The sequence below is a fragment of the Notechis scutatus genome, chromosome 3, assembly GCF_049901735.1.
Source record: "Notechis scutatus isolate UNSWTSFEM ecotype Mainland chromosome 3, rNotScu1.2, whole genome shotgun sequence".
Classification (NCBI taxonomy): Eukaryota; Metazoa; Chordata; class Lepidosauria; order Squamata; family Elapidae; genus Notechis; species Notechis scutatus.
In genome coordinates this window covers 131,367,323-131,390,297 of record NC_142011.1, presented here as the reverse complement: position 1 = coordinate 131,390,297, position 22,975 = coordinate 131,367,323, and the positions used below count along the sequence as shown (strand labels likewise).

The 22,975-nt window shown below is 39.3% G+C and overlaps 1 protein-coding gene across 2 annotated transcripts in view; it reads left to right on the top strand.

The window, feature by feature from the left end:
• The first annotated feature begins 18,484 nt into the window (after positions 1 to 18,484).
• The window catches only part of CDH10 (cadherin 10), a 153,594-nt gene continuing 149,103 nt past the window's right edge, over positions 18,485 to 22,975 (top strand). The window contains exon 1 of one of the 2 annotated variants that reach the window (XM_087961176.1): positions 18,485 to 19,093. The gene's annotated coding sequence lies outside the window, so the exon portion shown is untranslated. The remainder of the gene's footprint in view (positions 19,094 to 22,975) is intronic. The other variant, XM_026673412.2, reaches the window with a different exon arrangement.

Genomic DNA, 22,975 nt, shown 5'->3' with positions numbered 1-22,975 from the left:
TCTTTTTGAAGCAATAGGATTCTAAGCTAAACCAGAGATTTTTTTGAAATGGCAAAAGCTATTTTCTACCAAGAATACTACAACAAACACAAAATAGAAAATGCCAACTGGATAGCCATCACAAACAGCAAAGATTCCCCCCCCCCCAAAAGATCAGGAGGACATGATTACTGCATTGTCTGACATGCTTCTATCAGGGTTATGGTTACTAAGCAATAGCACTTAGACTTATATACTGCTTCATAGTGCTTTGCAGCAGGGGTCACCAACCTCTGGGCCACAGCTCACTATCAACCTCTGGGCCACAGCTCACTATCAGGTCTTGAGCCCTTCAAAACCAGGCTGCAGAAGTGGTGGGTGAGCACATGCGCATCCTCACTTGTGTGAGTAGTGGGCAAGCACATGTGCGTGTGCTCCACTTGCGTGAGCAGCAGGCTTGCATACCGTGCACATTTGCCTGCCACTCACTCAGAACCATCCACTCCTACCCTGCCAGACTACAAAGCCAGAAAGGTTGGGGAACTCTGCTTTACAGCTCTCTCTAAGTATTTTACAGAGTAATTGCCCCCAACAATCTGGGTTCTCATTTTACTGAGAAGGATGGAAGGCTGAGTCATTTTGAGCTGGTGAAGATCAAACTCCTGGCAGTGAGCCGAATTAGCATTCAATACTGTGCCACTCTGGAAGCTGCCATGATTAATGCATTATAAGAAAATGTCCTATAATACCTATTTTCTGTGAGCACACATGTATCCCTAAAATATAACCAATCCTGAAAATAAACCCTAGTTTGATTTTCCAAGCATGCTCCTAATATAAGCCCTACCCCAAAAATAAGCCATTCTTGAGGTCGTCATCAGTGGGGAGGGTGTGGCCAGCACCGGAGGCAGCAAGGGCGCAGGGGCCAATGCTGTCCAGCGGCAACAGCAGAGCAGAAGCAGTGAGTTGATTACCTGTCCAAACAGCAGGCAGAGGCAGAGGTGAAAGGGAAGCACGTGATCTGGATTCATTGTGTGGGATGCAGGAAAGCTGAGAGTCAGTGGGCCACAGCAGGCAGATGGCCATGGGATCTTCACATGGCAGCTCTGGCACCAGACAAAGACAGAGGTATGGGGGGGACGACAGGCAATCCTGATGAGCCACATGGGCCATGGGAAAGCTGAGAGACATGAAGATGAGCCTCCATGCCTGCCATTCCAATCCATCCCACCATGTCTCAGCTTCCCTGCTCTGTTGTGAGCTCAAGCAAGCAGAAAATCTGGGCCTCCCAAACATGGGAGGAAAAAAAGACATCCCTGAAAATAAGGCCTAGTGCTTATTTTGGAGCCCACAAAATATAAGTCTGGGTTTTATTTTGGGGAAAACATGGATAGCTCTTTGGTTATTGATATATTGTGGAATTAATGTTATGGTTTTTTATCCTGCCATAAAAAAATAACTCTTTGTTTGCTGCTTTTTTTAAAAAAAAAGAATGGGATATTTCTCAATGAGTGATAGTAGTACTTTCTTCCCATTTCAAAAATTGGCAAAAATGTTGCTCACAGAAACAGAGGCAGAACGCAGACATAAAAAAAGCAGAGTGGGCATTTTCCAGCTAAATGAGCAAAGACAAATATTTCAAAAATGCCTTTTATGGCATTCAGACCTGGACTCTAAAGCCAGGACTAGCCTCTATCTTATTGTCCTTCAGAACCAGGGAAAAGAGTTTTCTTCTAAAGAATATTTGGTAGGGCAGAATTTTAATGATGGGCAAAAGCTTTCAGATTGTTTTGCTTTATAGAGCCAGACAAAATGATAGGTGGCATTTGGTTTATAATTTATATACAGGCTATTGTTGTACTGTTTATATTTTATACAGAATTTATGGTTGTAAATTGTGTAAGCCATCTATGGAATCAGATGATATACACATTTTTGTAATGAATACACATAATACATGGAATTATGATTTGTCCTAGTTAGCTTGCTCTCTTTTTATTTGGATATGGGAGGGTTTATGGAAAGACTGCTTTAACAATCTCCCTCATTATTTGGACCTGTTTCTTGGTTTGGTTTTGGGGAAAACTGTTTTCATAATTGTCGGGATTGCTTCAGCTGCAGTTAGAACTTATCAGTCCCAGTAGTACAATTTTTTGTCAGCATTATTTCTATATATACTGTCCTTAAAATTTACTGTGACTTATGGAAGTAATAACCGAATGCACAAAACATATGTTGTTGGAATTTTTTTATTTCAAGCTTAATTAGGACACTTTTTTCTCCCAAAGGTGCTTTTTTCAGGAGGCAACTGGACTTTCTTGTTTTTTCTTTTTCTTTTGAAGACATTTTGCTTCTCATCCAAGAAGCTTCTTCAGCTCTGATAGGACAGTGTGGAAGAAGCTTCTTGGATGAGAAGCGAAACATCTTCAAAAGGAAAAAAACAAGAAAGTCCAGTTGCCTCCCGAAAAAGCACCTTTGGGACAACCATGACCTGGATGACTGAGAATTTTTACGATTCAGAGACCTTTTGTTCATAAAACAATTGGTTACTGTTTAAATATGAAGGATTAAGAACCAATACACTGAACAACATGAAGAATAGTAATCATATTGAACCATTAAAAGTAACAACAAAACAAGCAAAAATAATGTGTAATTTATATAAAAAGAATAGAAATACCAGAGTTAAAGTCTACTGGAACCCACAGTGAACTTAGAAACATTTCTTCCTTAATCTAGGCTTAACAACAGGGGGAAAGTAATGGGCTGAGAGAGACTTTATTCATGTTCTCTCTTCTTGTTATTCGTTTTATTTATTTATTTATTTATTTTATTTATTTGATTTGCCAATTGTTTACAAGATAATAAGTATAAATGTATACATAGTTGTGAATACATGAAATGGTTACATATAAGAAAAATAAAAGAATAAGAGAAACAATAGGACAGGGACGGTAGGCACGTTGGTGCGCTTATGCACGCCCCCTACAGACCTCTTAGGAAAGGGGTGAGGTCAATAGTAGACAGTCTAAGGTTAAAGTTTTTGGGGTTTGGGGAAGAAACTACAGAGTCGGGTAGAGTATTCCAGACATTGACCACTCTATTGCTGAAGTCGTATTTCCTGCAATCAAGTTTGGTGCGGTTTACTTTGAGTTTGTATCTATTGTGTGCTCTTGTGTTGTTATGGTTGAAGCTGAAGTATTCATTGACAGGTAGGACATTGCAATGTATGATTTTGTATACCATGCTTAAGTCAGACCGAAGACGGCGTAATTCAAGGTTTTCTAGTTCTAGAATTTCAAGTCTGGTGGCATAAGGTATTCTACAGCGAGTAGAGGAGTGGAGAACTCTTCTTGTGAAATATTTCTGGACTTTCTCAATTGTGCTAATATCAGATACGTAGTGTGGGTTCCAGACTGATGAACTGTATTCGAGTATTGGTCTAGCAAATGTTTTGTATGCTCTGGTTAGTAGTGTGATATTACCAGAGAAAAAGCTACGTAGGATTAGGTTAACAACTCTTAATGCCTTTTTGGCTATGTAGTTGCAGTGTGCTCTAGCACTTAGATCATTAGAGGTGAGTATTCCAAGGTCCTTTACAGAGCTTGGGTCATCAACAAGATCTTGACTATTCAGCTTGTATTTTATTTTCTGATTTTTTTGCCAATATGTAAGACAGAGCATTTATTTGTTGAGATTTGAAGTTGCCATTTGTTTGACCATTCGGATACATAGTCAAGATCTTTTTGTAGGGTAGCAGTATTGTCTGTGGTATTGAACAGCTTTACATCATCAGCGAAGAGAACGCAATTGCTCTTAATATGATCACAGAGGTCGTTTATGTAGAGTATGAAGAGAGTTGGTCCTAGAACACTGCCTTGGGGAACACCACTATTGACAGGTACTGGATTTGATAGGACGCTCCCGATTTTGACCATTTGTTGTCTGTTTGACAGGAATGCTTCTATCCAGTTATTCAGTTGTCCAGAGATACCATAGGATTTTATTTTTAGGAGTAGTTTGTCGTGTACCACTGAATCAAAGGCTTTACAGAAGTCTATGTAGATTGCGTCTATTGTTTTGCCCTGGTCGAGTTGTGTCGTCCATATGTTTTTGCAGTGTAAGAGTTGCAGATTACAGGATAGTTTTTTCCTGAAACCAAATTGTTTATTGGAGAGTAGGTTATTTGTCTCTAAGTGAAGGATGATGGATTGGTTAATAATTGATTCCATGACTTTACAGGTGACGCAGCATAAGGAGATTGGCCTGTAGTTTTCAACTAGGCTTGGGTCTCCCTTTTTGAAGATGGGGATGACTGTGGCTTGTGACCATAGGTTAGGCAAGGAGCTGGTTCTGAAAGATTTTTCAAAGATTATGCTTAGAGGTTTGGCTATGGCAGTGGATAGCTTTCTTAAGAAGTAGGCACATATTCCATCCGGTCCAATAGATAGAGATGGTTTTAGGTTGCGTATTGCTTTTTCAACATTGTCTTCTGTGAAATCGATATGTATTAGATCATTGTTGTTATCTGTGGTACGGCTAGGAAATATTGGGCATGATCCATTGCTGTTTACAAATACTGAGCCGAAGAATGTGTTAAAGATGTTGGCTTTAATGGTGTCGTCGTTGCAGTCTTTACCATCAGGTCCTATCAAGGGAGGGATGGACCTTGAGTCTTTTAGTTTGTTGTTTACAAAATTGTAAAAAGCGCGGGTGGAATTGGTGCTTAGAAGGTTTTCCTCTTGTTTAATGTGATAATTGGTGCATTCGGTCTTTATCTGGTGGCATAGATTTTTGTATCGGTTTTTGAAATTGGCAACGTGACCAGATTTGTTTTTCCGCCAGAGTGATCTCTTTTTGGATTGAAGTTTCCTTATTGATATGGGTAATCTGCTTTTTGTTTTGTTTTGGGAGTTGTTGTTGGTACATATAGTTTGATGACTCTTTTGACTTCAAGTAAAAATATGTTATAATGGTCTTCAACGGTATTGCATCCAGTGAATAGAGATTGCCAATCAAGGGATGAGAGATCGTTGTCTATAAGATCATAGTTGCCTTTTTTGAAGTTACAATAGGGGATTACATCATTGTGGTGATTTTTGTGTGGATGTATGTTGAGACAAAAGTCGATCATATTGTGGTCACTACTGGAAAAGGGTTCTTTAGATTGTATTCCGTAGATTAGGTTCAAACTGTTGCAGAAGATGAGATCGAGGCAGTTGTTTAGTCTAGTGTTGTTGGTTACTAGTTGTTCCAGTCCCAGATTTGTAATAGCATTGTAGAAGGTTGTGTGTATGATTTTAGTTGTACAATCATTTAGGGTCCAGTTAATATGAGGTAGATTGAAATCACCAAGAAGGATAAAAGGGTATGGGCAGGATGCAGCCCATGTTAGTAATGTATTTAGCTTGTTTACATGTTCAATGTCATAATCAGGTGCTCTGTAACATAGTAAGAATCGAATTGTGATATTTGAGGATAGTTCACAGATGATGGTTTCAGGAAGGGCAAACTCCTGGGTAACTTGGATATTTTTTAGATGTAAGGATTTTTTATAGAATATAGCAACTCCACCTCCTCGACGATTTTCACGATCTGATCTGTAAACATGATAGTCTCTTACTGTGGTAATGGAGTTGGGGAGAGATGCATTGAGCCATGTTTCACAGACAAATATAATGTCGAAGTTAGCCATATTTAGGAGGAAGAGAAATTCAGGTATTTTATTCACGAGGCTTCTTGCATTGAGTAGTTTGCATTTAAGGCCGGCAGTAGTTGGAGTTGAGGTAGTTGGGGGCGTGCGTGCCTAGTCTTGGGTGATGGTGGATGGGTTGAGGTAGGGTTGTGGTTGAGGGTAAAAGCTGAGTATTGGGTTGAGTGGTTTACTTTTGATACAGTCAGCATGGTAGTCAATGTACAGGTCCTTCTCTCCATTATCTAGACGGTTTTTGAGTTCGATGTGGAGTGCACGGGAGCGGCACGTTGCTGTATGGTTAGGTCAGGGCGGCAACGGAGGTTCTTATGGATGGTGTTGGTTTTGGCGAGTGAGTTTATAGTATAAATGAATTTACGTTTGCTTGATTCATTTTTGCAAATGACCCTGCACAAGCGTGGGCCACAGAGCCATCTCTATTTTTGAGCTCTCGGTCAATGCGGGAAATGTCAAGTATTTCATCAGCGGAGATGGTTGATGCTTGATAATTTCTGATGATGTTTCGGACAGTTGTGATGTCATCATTGACATTGATGTCTTCTAGACCAAATAAGATGGCGTTTGGGCGTTTCCGTTCACACTCAACGGCTTCTCTGATGAGAATTGGGATATCAATATTTGTCTGGGTTGTGTTTATTTGTGGATTGGGTTGTGGATTGGATTGTGGTTGATTGGTAGAGATGTGGTTAGTAGCTATTGGATGTTCAGGTTTTTGCGTTGTGTCCTTTTTTTCAAGGTTGGATATTCTTTCTTTTACGGCGTCCAGGGATGCTACTATGATGTTGAGGGATGTTGTAATGGTTTCGATGGTAGGGGATGTTTCAATGGTTTCAATGGTATCAACTCTTTCAGACAGATCCAGTTTGGGTCTGCATGATTTGCAGATATGTGGAAACTCATTGGATGATTTTAGGTATTGAATCATCTGCTCAGGTAATCCCAAGCAGTCATGATGAGTGTATTTTTACACAGAGAACATTTGATGGAGTTTTCATTATCCTTTAGATTTTTGTAGCATTTAAGGCATGTGCAGGAGTCTTGTGGTTCATTGGTGGGGATCATCTTCTCTTTAGGTTGTGGTTTGACGTAGGATTTTCTTTTTGGCATGGTAGGATTGTTAAAATAGTACGTTGATTGAATTAATTAGAGGAACAATTTTGGGTAATCTATATAGCCAATATTATATCAAACAATCAATTGCAGTAATCTCTCAAGTCAGATAATATTCCTGAGCAACAATCAGCCTGAATAGTTAATTACTCTAATCATTAATCAATTAATTACACTAATCATTAACCACACTGTTCATTTAAATTCACTAGATCAATGATTTTGCTATTCAATTAAATTACATGAATTTTGATCTTTTAAACTAGTCAGTAATCACACTATTTGCACTAAACACTCTAATCACACTAATCAATTAAAAACAATAAATCAGTTAAACCATTAATAAAATATAAATAAATAATAAATAAATAATAATAAAGTTTTCCTATTCTTTTTTTTTTTTGCCATAAATGAACTTACTTACTGAAAAATGAACTGAGCCCTGGTGATAAGTGAATAAAATTAAGTTCTGCATAAAGGTGAAAAATAGATAAAAAGGCACTAATATTCTTGTGGGATATTCATTAATCATATTTATCATTGCCATATAAAGTACCACATCATAAAGGCTTGCATAGGAATGAAGATAGATAGATAGATAGATAGATAGATAGATAGATAGATAGATAGATAGATAGATAGATACATTTACAGGGAAGGTAGTTTTTAAAAGCTTATTTAAACAAACCTAAATACCTTCTAATGCTATAGCTGTCAGATTTCATCCATTCAAATTTTGTCAAAAACTTAAAGAACAGAATCAGTGGTTTGTGATTCCCCCCATTATGGTTAATAACTATGTGATTATCATTATTATTTTCAAAGCAAAGTTATGACTCGGATCTCAGGCAAAACAGACTAGACCGACTATATTAGCCTATTTTCTGAAGGCTCAGAATGGGATGCAGATCAAAAATGTTTATCATTGGTGGATAGCCATATTCAGAAGGTCATATTTTGTTTTTAGTTGAGTGGGTCTATTATCTATGACAATAGATAGATAAACGTTTCATGTCTCTTAAAAAAAATATTATTGTTATTTTAATTCACACTTTTGATTTTAGTACATACTTAGCGATAGTGACACCCAGTTCCTTTTTACTTTTTCTGCAGCAGGCTCATATCTGCCTATCGGATCTGCATTAGGCAAAGAAAAACATCCTGCTAAGGATCTGACTTCATTCTATAACCACCGTGGTTTTTGCATGACAAAATAAATGGTGGTGGTAGAATTAATTACAACCTGTGTATTGAGGAGTTTCATGAGAGCAAGTGGAAGGTAGAAGTAGGTTACTGTTCAAGAGGAGAAAGGGACCTCCTTTACTGACAGGGAGAATAAAATTCCAGCCTCAAACATTTGTTGTTCTGCCTTGCTTTGAACTTGTGTCTTCCAAAAATGCCAGGCTTAATCAGAGCTTTAATCAGCTACCCTTGCACTATGATGCAGAGAACATTCTTCAAGTTTCAAGTCATCTGTGTGCTGTGACACTTTTATTCTTCTTCTTTCTCTTTTCTTCCCCCCCCCCTTTCTCTCGGGGTATACATGTGGCTGTTCCTGAGGTGAATAATAAAGAAAGCTATTTATGCTTCAGCTTGCCTTCCCATTCTGTGATTAGCTTTTTCTGAAACATGCTGTATATTTCTAATTATGATCTTATATTCCACATCAAATAACTTTTCATTGGTATAGGACAGTGATCCCCAACCTTTTTTACGCCGCAGCCTGGTATCCCCAACCTTTTTTATGACGCGGCCCGGTACCGACATCAGCTGGGCGCCACCATCTTGTTTTGATGAAAAAGTGCTTCCGGTGAGCTTTCTACCCGGAAAAGCTCACCGGAAGCACTTTTTCATCAAAACAAGATGGCGGCGCCCAGCAAGCCAGCGGCCCGGTAGGACTTGTTCCACGGACCGGTACCGGTCTGCGGACCAGTGGTTGGGGACCCCTGGTATAGGAGATCTTTTCTAACCAGAGTGACCATTTTCAGGGGCAAAATCATGAGTGCATACCCTGAGTTTCAGCCAGGGCTTAATTTTAATTATATAAAATCAGGTGTGTATGTGTGTGTGTGTGTATCCCTCCCTGTAGTTTTCTTGGCTAGATTTCAGAAGTGGTTTGCCATTGCCTCCTTCCTAGTGACTGGCCCAAGGTCACCCAGCTGGCTTTGAACCTAAGGCAGGATTAGAACTCCCAGTCTTCTGTTTTCTAGCCTGATGTCTTAACCACTACACCAAGCAGATTTATAATCATTTTAGGTCAAGTTAATTTCACATTGTGGAAAATGTAAATCATTAAGGAAAGTAAAACAGATGTAGATCTGTAACTTGTCTATAAAAGGAGTTTTGGATGAAATGATTCTAAATTAAAAACAACAACAACAACTAAGTTCCAGAGAGCTGAAATCCACATTTCTCTCTTTAAAAATTAAGCATTGTCTTCAATTCCTTTAAGCTTTTTAAAAAAAACTCTAAATGCTGTTGTTTGATTCTTTTTATGGGTCCTCTGAATTTTTTTTCTGGTGCTAGATTGTACAAAGGAAATGTTTAACTTTGGGCAATAGTTATATAAGTTCTTTGATGATTGGGAAGGTGAATTGATACAAGTGTGATAAACATGGCCCCTTGTCAGATAATCTGATTCTTGCTTTCTGTCTTGCTTTCTGTCTACTATGTTGCCCAGGAACAGTTATATTTCCCCTGCTATGACTAGAAGGTACAGGAATACCCTTCCCTGCAGTTAACATGTAATATGTTAACATATAACTGATATTATAGTTTAAGCTAGGGTAAAGAAAATATTTGATTGTTTGATGTAGATTTTGAATAAATACTGTGTTTCTCCAACAATACGCCTCCCCAATAGGAAGACCCAGCATGTTTTCTAGGCATAAAATGAAATTAAGCCCCTCCCCCCAAATTTAGGCCTAGTTTAAAACATGTGAAATTGGGGGGTAAAGGCAGGGGGGGAATTTGCCATTAGGAGTGCCCCGCAGGCAGCTACGCCTCACCATCAGCCGCTCCTAACAGCCAATCATGGTAGAGCACAGAGGGCTCCCTTACCCCTCCTTTACCTGGGTCAGCAGGCAGGCAGTGTCGGCATGGATGTCCGGCAGCATTTCAGCCACTTCTCAGGCCTCCATAGCTTCCATGGTTCCCACTGGTGCTAGCGCCTCTCTCGCCAGCGCCATCTCCAACAACAGCGTCTGAGTTGCTCCCGCTTTCCCCCTGTCCCTGTAACAACAGGAAAAAAAAAAAACATTTTGAGGTACCTGGGAGCGCCGCACGCTGCATTTTGGTTTAATCCCGAGCAGCTGGGTGGGCGTGAGAAGAGCCGAGCAAGCGTCTCTGCTGCTGCTACCCTTGGTGCTCCAGCCTCGGGCTCTGCAAGTTTGCAAAAGTCCCGGTGCACAGCCTGTTCCTGCATTCCAAGTGCTCAGGCAAGCTGCAGCTGTCCCTCTTTCACCAGCGCCATCTCCAATAACAGCAGCAGCAGTGGCGGGAACCGTGGAAGTGTATCAGCCGCTTCTCACGTGGGGGAGCTGCCTCCGTAACTTCCATGGTTGCCGCTGCTGCTGCTGTTGCTGGCGAGAGAGGGCCTGGGTGCTTGGAATGCAGGAACGGGCTGCACACTGGGACTTTTGCAAACTTGCAGAGCCCGAGGCTGGAGCACCAAGGGTAGCAATAGCAGAGACGCTCGCTCGGCTCTTCTCACGCCCATCCAGCCGCTCAGGATTAAACCAAAATGCAGCACGCAGCACTCCCAGGTACCTCAAAATCTTTTTTTTCCTGTTGTTAGGGGACAGGGGAAAAGTGGGAGCAACTCAGATGCTGTTGTTGGAGACAGTGCTGGTGCGTGGGGGGAGGGAGAAATTAATTCACCCCCGAAAAGACGTCCTAGCCATTTTTTCAGGGCTCAAAAAAAAAAAAAAAAAGGCCCAGCCTTATTTTGTGAGAAACACGGTATATAATGATACTTGTGGGTATTACAGTGTATATTGGTTGGAAACATAAATGTCACATGTGCACTTTTACATGCAGAAAATGATGTATTGTTGGCTGAACATCCTAATACAGGAGCATGAATATGAACACTGCATTATGTATGACAGTAATCAAGCCTGTCCATTACCATCCTAAGTTGTGATAGTTTATAAGGGACGCACCCTCCGATCCCTAATTTCCCTGATGTGGTCATTAAGTGATTGTGTTAGCCAGTAAATGGAACATGGGTTAGGTACTGGGAAAGGTAATCCAGTTCCAAGCCATGCCATGGGCTTCCCGTGACTTCCTCCACCCCCTGAGGCACCCCATGCTCTGCTTAAACCCCAAAGTGTCCCCACAGGCTTTGAGCCTGCTTTTCCATCCCATGGGTTCCTGCAGGCCATGGGCCCCTTTTCAGCCCCACTCCTGCAAGAGATTGAGGATTGTATTGAGGAAAGGGAATAGGTCACTTTCCTCCTTGGCATCCCTAGGCCCATGACACTGTCCCAGAGTGGGCATCATTCCAGAGCAGCCCCAATTTATCATGTCTGTTCCCAAAAGGGTGCCCGCTTCTGGGATTGAGACATTGAGCCTGCAGAGATGGAGAGGAGATGGAGAAGCAAATCTGCAATAAAAGTTAAAGAACCAATCAGTGATTGAGGATGGGGTGGAGAGTAGAAGGTGGGATCCAACAGGCATAGGAAGCAGGTCCAAGGCCTGCAAGAACCCAGCGGGGTAGAATTTGAGGGGAGACAGTGAGAGAGTGCAACATCCCTATGCTTAGTCCCAAATGTGGGTGGATTGCCAAGCAAATTTTGTTCCGTGACTATATGTACGAAAGGCCAAGGAAAAAAGACTGAATGATTGCCAATTATGTATAAATTATATAAAAAAAAATGAAAGTAGAAGAATTGCATTTTGGTTCAATGTTACTATAGATGTGAAAATTAATGAAGAAATATTAGCACATGAAAATCCTGTTAGAAATGTAGTTAGTATATGGTACTGCAAAGTGTGAATAGTGAAAGACGTGAAAATGACTATATATAATACTGTGCTTTTGCCTCTTTTATTATATGACAACTGAGTAAGTCTAGACAAACACAAAAATAAGTTGGATGTAGAAATTAAGATATGGCTATCTAAAAAGCAAAACAAATATATTGAAGAATGATTGGGAGCTGAATGAATGTGGGTAAAAAATGACCAAAAGGAAAGAAGTACAGAAGGACACAGTTTTCATCTTATGAAGATAATAAATAATGAAAATAAATAAATACAGTATACATGTGTGTAAAAAAAATCAAAAGGTGGCTGAAAGGAAGAAAAAAAACAGAAAATATGGTTGGATAGAATTGATGAGTAAATTCGAGGAATTCAAAGAGCAAAAAGTATTATGTTTGCATATATTATTGTATTATAAAGTATAAAATAATATGCAGAGGGATAGTAAATAATGATGATATAAAGGGTTTATTTAACAACTTTTATAATTGGCCCCACTCGAGTGCACTCTTGCTGCAAATACAGAAAAATACAACAATGATAGAAGCAAAAACAAGACTAATATAATCACTTTCCCATAAATTCTGCATGATGATACACCTGCTCAACTCAAAGACCTGATGAAACAAGTCCACTTTTCTTATCTTGTCCTTGTAATTTCTTTGGTGTGTTAGATCTTCTTTTTCTGCCCTTCATAAAGTTCTTTCCCCCCCCAAAAGAACTGGGGCAATGGATATGTATGTACGTATGATTGATGGCGCTGTGATATTCAGTTTGCCCCACTAAGATCCCTTTGGGAAGAGATGGTGATGGAAAGGAAATCCTGTGGAAAAACAGTAAAGGCAGAAGAAAATGTGAATTTGATTCTGTGAGGAGTAGTGACCTAATTTGGAGAATATCTCAGAACAACTGCCAGATTTTTTTTTTTTGGCCAATGTAGTGCTTCTTATATAAAAAGTTAATGTTAAAAATATAACCTGCCATCCAGCCACAGATTCCTTTTTCCCTGTAATAGAAGCCAAGCAGAGACCTAATGTTCTTTCCTTTTCAAGCACACAACTGAGAAGACTATTTAACAATTACAAACTATTTATTCTCAGAATTTGTCTCGAGAAACCAGTAACATTCTTAAGAGAAGGGTGACCTTCAACAACCATGGGTAATCCTGGACTTATGACCATAATTGGGATGGAAATTTCCATTATAGGTTGTCATAAATCAATTTGGACCCAATTTTAGACAATTTGTATGGCAGTCCTTTAGTGAATCATTATAGTCATGAACAAATCTGGCTTCTTCAATGGGAGTGTTTTGCTGGAAATTGGCAAAAATGACCACAAACATGATCACATGACCATGGGACACTGCAACCGGTCATAAATGCAAGCTGATTGGCAAGTGTCCAAGTTGCAATGACAAGAATGTCGGGGGTGTACAACAGACATACATGAAAATACAGGTTGTAAGCCTCTTTTTTCAAGGCCGTTGTCACTTTGAATTATTGTTAAAAATGGACGTAAGTCAAGCACTAGCTGTACTGGGTATTCAGGATATTCAGTCAGAAATAATAGCAAAACATCCCATTGCAATAACAAGCACTGCAAAATCTAGATAATAAGTACATGGCACACACACAAAAAAGATACTGAAAAGTCTACACTTGCCATCATCCAGTAGTTATCAAGCTACTTGCAGCCATTTAGCAGCCTAGTAGAAATAGTTCCTTCATACATTGTTTCTGGGTTTATGCTTTGAACTGACAAGCCATCCTGTGGCAGAAGCAACAAAATAATGAACAATTATACTTCAAAGTACAGTGTTTATTACCCCTTTTAATAAAATGTGTAGCACAGATATCACTTTAAGAATTGTTCCACCTCACACCGACAGTAAGTTTGCAAGCAGATAAGTTGCTGTTTCAGCATGAATAGAGTAGAGTAGAGTAGAGTAGAGTAGAGTAGAGTAGAGTAGAGTAGAGTAGAGTAGAGTAGAGTAGAACAGAATAGAATAACAGAGTTGGAAGGGACTTTGGAGGTCTTCTAATCCAACCCCCTGCTAAGGCAGGAAACCCAATTCAATTTTGTTCCTCTTCTCTGCATTCTTTCTAGAGTGGAAGCATATTAAATGGAGGCATATTAAAGATTGCTGGAAGCTTTTGTAATGCTTGGCTAACTTTGTAGGGAATATACAGTAACTCAGGGCTGTTAAAATCTCAAACAAGATAAATTGCAACAACAGCTTTGTAGCAATATTTAGTATGACTTATACCCATCCTTGAGAATCAAGTAAAATGTAGTATTAAGCTTGAAGAAAAGTTCCTATGTTTTGTGCCTTGAAGATCAAGAATCCAAAAGGTATGCTGTGAAAGGCTTAGAGGACCCCAGAGCTTAGTTGATTCATCCATCCATCCATCCATCCATCCATCCATCCATCCATCCATCTTGAATCCTGATAAATCATTAGAAACTCATAGCAATTCATAAAATAGTTGATCAAAAAATCATCCTTAAACAGTTAAAATATTGACTGAAATGATTAATCTGTTAGATCAATACAATCAATCAAAATTACGATTTCAAATTATTGGAAGGCAAATATAATGAAATTATAATGAAATCAAATAACAAAATAAAATAACATGAACAATTAAATAAACTCAAGGTAAAGTTAAAATAATGATATTTAAAAATTATTCACCAAGTGTTCTTCAGAAGGGTTCCGTCTGTTAAATAAGAACATTTGAAGGGATGGAATAAACCTTAATTCTAAGGGTTGCTTATGCATCTGTATGTGTGTGTGTGTGTGTGTGTGTGTGTGTGTGTGTGTGTGTGTGTGTAGGGGCAATTCTGCAAACTGGGATAGTAACTGAAAGAAAACACCTCACTAACTGTTAGATACAGACAAATGCTTTTCATTTATTTGTATTTCAACCAGAGGCTAAGGGAGCTGAGGGTAGCATATATGCATGCTTCTCTTTTTAATCTTAGAGCAATGTTGTCCTAATTCCTGTGAGTTGATTAGATAATGAGGTAAGTAACGGGTAAGGATTTGAACTTGAATTGTCCTATTTCAAACGTCATTCTTTGATCATGTTTACTAAATAATATGTGCTATGTTCAGTAAGGCTAATAAGACTTACTCCACAGCAAATATATATAATTAATGGCTATATGTACTATGTCACCTCATGTTTCCCAGATTAAAAGCCCAACATGGATCAAATTTCCGATTTGTGTGCCCTGGAGTTCCTGGAATTTCTTTGGCAACATTTTCGAAAGTGGTTTGCCATAGCCTATTTCCTAGAACTGGCGAATGTCAGGCCCAGTTGGTTTTATGTCTTAGACAGGACTTGAACTCATGGTCTCCTGATTTCTGGCCTGGTGCCTTAGCCACTATGTCAGTCTGGCTTTCTCAAGTTTATAGGAGAAGAGTTGTTTCCTCTCTGTCGATGGTAGTTCAGATCCACTGACTATACAGAGGAATATTAACAATCTACTGTATTTCTGCAGCAGCTATAAGAATGGGGTGAGGAAGTTAAGGATTCCAAAATCCAATGTTTTATTTTATTTGTTTGTCAAACATGTACAAGATAACAAGTATAGATATGAACATATACATGAACAAAAGAAATAAATGCAGATAAATGGTGACAGTAAGACAGGGACAGTAGGCATGCTGGTGGGCTTATACACGTCCCTTTACGGACCTCTTAGGAATGGAGTGAGGTCCACGGTAGACAGTTTGAGACTGAAGCTGTGAGGGTTTGAATCTATAACAATGGAGTCAGGTAGACCATTCCAAGCGGTAACCACTCTGTGGTTCAAACATTCAGTGGTAGCAAATCTCTTCCCAAACTTTCTTCCACATATTATTTTTTTATCGAAAATCAGAGGAGTTAATTAAAATCACTCAGGAAAACATTTGGTACAGAACTTACTGTCGGAATCAAAGATATAACTTATTGATCTATTAGATTCAATAAATCCTATATAGATGATAGCAGGCCCCAGAAGAAAGAGACATGAACTATGTTTCAGCTAGGATGGTTTCAAAATATACCAGAACTATTTGTAATCCTGCTGAGCTGTTGCTAACTGTGAAAACATATTTTTTGCAAAGTGTGCACTTGTATGGATAAGTTTAAAACAGGAAGAATGAAACTGTTGGAAATGAGGAACTGAAAGTAATGTACACAGGTGTTTATGGAAAGTGACAGTTAGTGAAGTTGTGAAGTGTGTATGTGGTTAGAAGAAAAGTATAAAGGATAGGGTTGGAGATCAACTCAGGGCCCTTTGATTTATGGCAGTCCTTGCAGGACCTGCTGTATGTCATTGGACCCCATTGCAATGGCTTATTAATGTAAGTGTATTAGTGCTATTATATCTTTTATATCTAGTCATTTCTTATGTTACAAATTATTAGAAAATAAACCTCTGATCTTAAAGTTAGAATTTTTGTTTGTGTTGCTGTCTGTTTCCTATTAGTATTTTTTATGACATTACTAACTGTTCATACTGTTATGTATATGTAAATAATGTAGTTGGGTTGACAATATATAAAGTACAAATATATATGTAGCTTTAAAGAAAAATACTGTAATGTATTATGCTGTGTTCTAGTTGGTTAATTATGCTACAAGTTGCCATAAGAGGGAGCTATAGATCATGGTTTAATTATCTTTCTTTTTCTCTTTTTCACTGATGGTCTCTCTTGATACTTATACTGACTGACTACGGAATGATACTGACTAACCCTGTTTATTTTGATATTCTGTTGATATCAAAGGATATTTGTTATATTATGGTTTGATATTTGTCTGCTGTAAAAGACATGGAACCGGTAAGAAGACTTTATAACTGGATATTTCTTGACTGATGAAAACGTGTATGACATGGACTGTTTATTGGACTGTGCTATTTCTTCAAGTAAACATTAATACAACTTGTTCTACTCTGTGTGGCTGTATATTTCTTCATAACTGTTCTCATAAACCATTTTCCATGTGCATATCCTTTTTATACAAGGGTTACTCTGCATATATCCTAACACATACAAACACAAATAAAAAGATAATTGAGAGAACCATTTTGGTCTTGTAGTTAAGGCACAAGACTAGAGTCTGGAAGGCCATACCTTCTAATCTGGCCTTAGATATGAAAGTCAGATAGGTGATTTTGGATCAGTCACTTCCAGCCAACCCCACCTCACAAGGTTGTAGTTGTGGGAAAATTAGGAGGAAAGAACATCGGGTATGTTTGTCACCTCAAATTATTTATAAAAATAATAAATGTGAGATAAAAAATAAATAAATAAATGGCAGGCTATCTATGATCTGTTCCTCTGTATACCCTTGTATGCCCTGCCTTTGAAGCTGTTCTTATTAGTCTTCTTGTATTAACCTATCTTTACATCAAGGAAAATGGCAAATTTTTCCATTTTCTTTTTACTTCAGAGGATCTTTGGCTGGTAATAATCTGCTCTTCTATATTTTTTTACTGTTTACAGTATTTTATTATCATGTGACAGGAATACTTTTTTATTTTTTTCCCCTTCTAGTTTGTATATATGATACAGAACTGCTTTGACTGCCTCTTCTCACCAAAATTGATAGCATGTTAACATCCAAAACATATTTAAATGGAATACATCCACAGCCCATTTAAATTATTTGTTGACAGGTAGCAAAATGACTGGACTTTGCAGCCTTACCATGCTAGGAACATTTCCTTCAAGTGAACACTTGTACTGATTTTCATACTTGAAAGCAGTGCTGTTGTGTGTGTGTGTGTGTTTAAATGTATCCACCAAACCTTCCTCATACCACAGATTGGATGGAGCAATACTGACATCCTTTGGTTTATTCTTAAGGGACTTTTTGCAGCGCATTCCCATGTGTTACAAAGCACAAAATCATCCCCCCCCCCAAAAAAAAAAAACACAAAAAAACGGGAGGTTTTGGTCCAGTCCGATCCAAGAGGAATCGTGCACAGCCCAATTTGTAGCATGAGGGAACATGAACTGTTCCAGATTTAATGCGTGCAAAGGATGACATCTGCAGAATAGCCAACTATAGGGCAGCAATTCAAGCAATGTTATACACACACACACACACACACACACACACACACATGTGATGCCAGATGTCGGCTGGGACAAAAAACGCCAGATCGGTAGGAAGCCAGGAAACGAATATTTTGGACTTTGGCTTTGTTTTGCTTAGCTTCTGCAGAAAGCGATGGCACTACTCGTAGCGCCGAACATTTAAATTCAGCAGAAGGCTCCGGGAAAGAATCCAGCACGATCAGTATCTCATAATAGCTTTGCTTCCCCCTCTTTTATAGTGAGGGAGAGCGAGCTGGAAGCGAGCAGCAGTGAAATGCTGCCCTGTCTTCAGTGCCCTGGTTGGAAAATGTAAAGGCAATTTCTTCTGGTATCACCTCCGTGAAGAGTATAATTTAATTTGTCACCTGGCAATAGATGGGACGAGGAGGCAAGTACTGCAGTCTCCCGGGAGAGAGAGACAGAGAGAGAAAGGGGGGGGGATTAAAGATTTCAGAAAGGCAGCCCTCCCCTTTCTCCCCATCCCCCCCCCCCCCAACAACAAACCCTAAACAAACCACCAAGCCCGAAAGTGGTGGTTTTGTGACTGTGTCTTGTTTACCGCGAGCATAGCGGACGGAGCTGATTATTACCTTGGACTTGAAGCACAGAGAGACCCCTTCTGTCAGGAGCAGGAGGAGCGAATCTTCCAAGCAAAGCACACACCCCCACCCCCATTCTTTGTATCTCTCCCACACATTCACTTGCAAATCCCTGGGAAAGCCAGCTCTTCGCCTAGTTTCTGTAACCTTCCCATCGCAAGGGCTGCGACTCTCTCAGCAGAACCTCTCTCTCTCTCTCTCTCTCTCTCTCTCTCTTTCTCTCCTCCTCCTCCTCCTCCTCCTCCTCCTCCTCTCCTGAGTGGTGGCTTTTCCCCCCCTTCTTTCTTTCTTTTTCTTTTAATCAGGCTCTCTGAATGAAAGCCAGTCAGAGAGAGCGAGCGAGAGATTCAGCCAGCTAGCCAGCGAATGCTTCCCTCCCTCCCTCCTCCTCCTCCTCCTCCTCTTTCTCGCTTCCCATCCCCGCCGCTTTCCCTGAGAGTTAAGTGATGCTCGCAGAAGACGCCTGAATTCGTTTCGAGTCGACTCAGGGTGGAAGAGGGCAAAATAAGCAGGGGGCTGGAAACGGCGAAAATCCAGAGGAAGATTAGTCCGGGACTTCGGAGGTTGCCGCCTGGGTAGGACACGACTAGATTCACAACAAAAGGTAGGACTCTCTTGCCCTTGGCTTTGTAGTGGAAAGGGCATAGGAGTTGTATTTTTTTTTTTGGGGGGGGGGTTTCCCCATCCCCATGTGCCGCGTTCTATTCTATCAACCACAGGGATATAGAACGGGTAACTTTCGCTCGGTCGGCTCTTATAAAAAAAAAAGAAAGAAAAAGAACCTTTCGAAGGTGAAGGTGAAGTTGCGCGAGCAGGTTGCCCTGTATTCTTAAAGCTTGAGCTGCTTCAAATGGGAAATTTGGCGAAGCTAGTCAAAAGAACTGCCTAGCTGGATGCGGGACAGCGTACGAATCCCCTACCTCTCTGTCCAAGACTTCCTAACTAACTAAAAAACAAAACAAAACCTGTAACGTATTTCATTGTTGGGGAAAAGGTGGAGGATGGGAAATTTCAAGGCAACATTTGTAAAGCTTACTAATTCACCCCCTTAGTCCTTATCGTGGGCTTAGCGTGAATGGCAAACATACGTGTCGGAACTCACCTCATCCTTTGTAGAAGATTGCCCGTTAGGGGTTTTCAGTTCTGAGGCTAGGTAAATGTCTCCCCTTCCCCCTCCTCCTTCCGTATATTTGGGGTAAATTATGTTTCAAAATGCTCCAAGAGTGTTTGAAGCATAGGAACTTAACTTATTTGCCTGTATTTATAGAGCTACCCAGGGAAATGGGTGAGAAGGCACCCATCCCATGTTGTGATCACAGACTTACAAACCACAAAGAGAGAGAGAGAGAGAGAGAGAGAGAGAGAGAGAGAGAGGGAGAGGGAGAGGGAGAGGGAGGGAGGGAGGGAGGGAGAGGAGAGAGAGAGAGAGAGAGAGAGAGAGAGAGAGAGAGAGAGAGAGAGAGAGAGATGTGTGTGCCTTCACTGTCCCTGCTGCAATAAAATCCATATTTGATGTGGTGTTAAATTAATGCAGCATGGTGCAAGTCCCCCTCTGTGCTCCTAGCAAGTCACTGTCGGTCGCTTTGTCAGCTGCTCTGTGCCGTGCTCCAAAATTTACAGCAAATGATTGTGCATTATAATGCCAGCTGTAGCTATCTGAGCTAAACAGAGCTTTCGACATCAAGGAGGCCACCAACTGACAGCATGTGTGGTTAGTAACAAACAGTAGTATGGACCTATCATCCTGGTTTGCATCTTCCAACACCACCCCCACCTCCATGGGGCCCTTTCCACATCTTCCCTGACTTACAATCTGGAGAGAGAGAAAAAACAAAAACAAAAAAGGAGGGATCTGTTTTCAAAATTGTAGCTCATTAGTTTTGAAATGCTTTGAGGTACATGGTTTATTCTGAGTGGTTAAAAGGAAGAAGCGAGAAGAATGCATTTGATTTTATAAGGTAGATGGTTCCATACTTACATAACCAACTGGTCAAATTTTGACTTGCTATTTGTTGAGCCTTTTTTCTAAAATTATCTGTTGTGAAAACTTTGTTGAGCTTAGGTTACTGTTGTCTGCATTTCAGATATTTATGCTAATATTCATCACCCCTCTCCCCCAAAAAAATTGGGGGGACAGAAAGATGGAAGGGGGGAGTAGGATGAGTGTAGAGAATATTCAGAGAAACAAAGAAGGACAAGTTCTATTTGCTTGGGGAAAAACTCTCTCACTGGCTTTAAAAAATGGCAGCATCATTTGGTGGGTAGGGATGAACAATGTGATTCAGAACATAAATCAAATTATTGAAGCTAAGCCTTTCATCTCAAACCTATTTTGAACAATGAAACTGATCCTTTTGGCATGCTTGATTGAAGGTGGGTGTTCCTAATGTGAAAGTTCGATCTTGAGAAAGAAACTGGTTTTGAATTTCAACCTAGCCTTTAAAACTATGGAGTTACATTTATTAGAATTGGGCTTGATGTCAAATCAAATTGCATTACATGCTTTTTTCTATTACATTTGCAAATATAAAATGATTTGTCTATGAATTATAGAGAAAAAAATACAGGTCTTCCAGTTTGTGTTGCACTCATTTTATTTGGTTCTTTCTGACTCTAGTTTATGTTGACATATTTGGGTTGTGGATGAGTTTCAGTAAGATTTTTTAGATTTTGTCCAAACAGTCAAATGTTGTGTGCAGGTATACTTGGAGAGTAGAGTGTGTATTTTTATTCTGTAGTGTTCTTTAGTGTTGTAAAGATATACATAATTTTTCCCAGTAATGCAATAATGCATTCCTTTAAATGGGATAGAGGCTGAAAGCAGCTCTGTATTATATTATTACTAAGAAAAGGAAATAAAACTGAAAAACCCATAGTCTCCAGCTACACAGAGGATATATTGCTCTTTTATTATCAATCAAATAAATGTGATGTTAAAGTTAATTCAAAAAGCCCTGATACTGAACATGGCTGGTTAAAAAAAGAAAGACAATTGCTTCATTTTTTAAAAAAATCATCTGAAGTACAGAAGAGAGAATAGGTTAATTTAAAAATGATAACCTTTTCTGGTACTTAAAAAGCCATTTCCTGATTTTAGAAAGATATCCCAAAGGAAGAAAATAACAATGAAGCCTTACTCTTGTTTGCTGTCTGATATTTGCTGAGGTGATTTATTTTCTATGTATTTTTATAATGCTAATAATGCAAATCGTAATAATTGTTCATGCTCTGTAATGCCACTAGGCTTCAGCAGTTGCACACAGGGTTAGACAAGTGTGAGAAAAAACTCTGAGCAAGTCACACAAAAGAGGTGTAAGAAGTGTGCTTTATGTTCATATTAAGTACTGACCTCTTTCCTTTTTAAAAAAAATGATTAATGATCAGTAGCTGAAGTATTTTATATGATGTATCCAGTTTCCTCATTAAATTGCACCACAGTCCTCCCTGCTCTGCTTTATATAGTGCTGTATTTATCTTCAACTGGGCACAGGGGAAGGCAGGCAGGAATGGAACAAATAAAGCAAGAGGGGGGAAGATTGATTGATTCAAAGAAAATATGTAAGTTATAATTTTTAATAGAGCTGAACTGGAATCTCTTTATGTAATAGATGTAATGAAGCTAATCAATATTTCATCCTCACTGCTGAAGGACTAGATTTTGAGCAAGAGCAGAATTTGGACGGTTGCTGATTTTTAAGTTGGTTTGAAAACTTTTCATGCAGCTTTAAAACAATATGGTATATTGCTTTTTTAGATTAGGATTGTGAGAACCTCTGCTATGGAAAGTCACTACATGGCTTTGAATCCATCATTATTTCAGGTCAACCAAACTCATAAGATTGTAGGAGTGTTCTGTATGCCACCCTGACCTCCTGGAACTGAGGTGGAATATATACTTACAAACAAATAGAATGCATTATGATAGCATCTGGAATTAAGGGGATATAACTTTAATTCCACAAATCCCCTGGAAGCACAAGTGTGCTAGGTATAAATGATTCGTGCCTTCATGCTTCTACTCCAGAATTGTAGCCATGTTTGTATTCTATCTCAGTGAAATACTTGATTCAAATTGTAAAAATAAATTTATTGAGACCATTTTCCTCCTCCTGCTGCTGCTGCTGATTATATATATATATATATATAATGTATTTGCACTATTCATGTGCCTTCTGCTTCACCAGATTTTGGGCAGCTCCCAACAATAAAATATCAATAAATTCTCCAACTCTAAAATCATCATAAAATTATAGACTACAAGGTCACTTAATAGCCAGAAACATAGAATTGATGAACCACAGGGACAATCATAGCAACTGCCATTTTGACAACCTACCAAAGTATGAATCCTTTCCCTTGTTTTGGAAAATCACTATGGAAGATCCATCTTTTCTTAAAAAGTAAGAGACTTCCAAAGACTTGGAATGGCAAAGATAAAAGCTTCTCTCTGTGCTGCCATTCTCCAGACCAGTGGTTCTCAATCTTG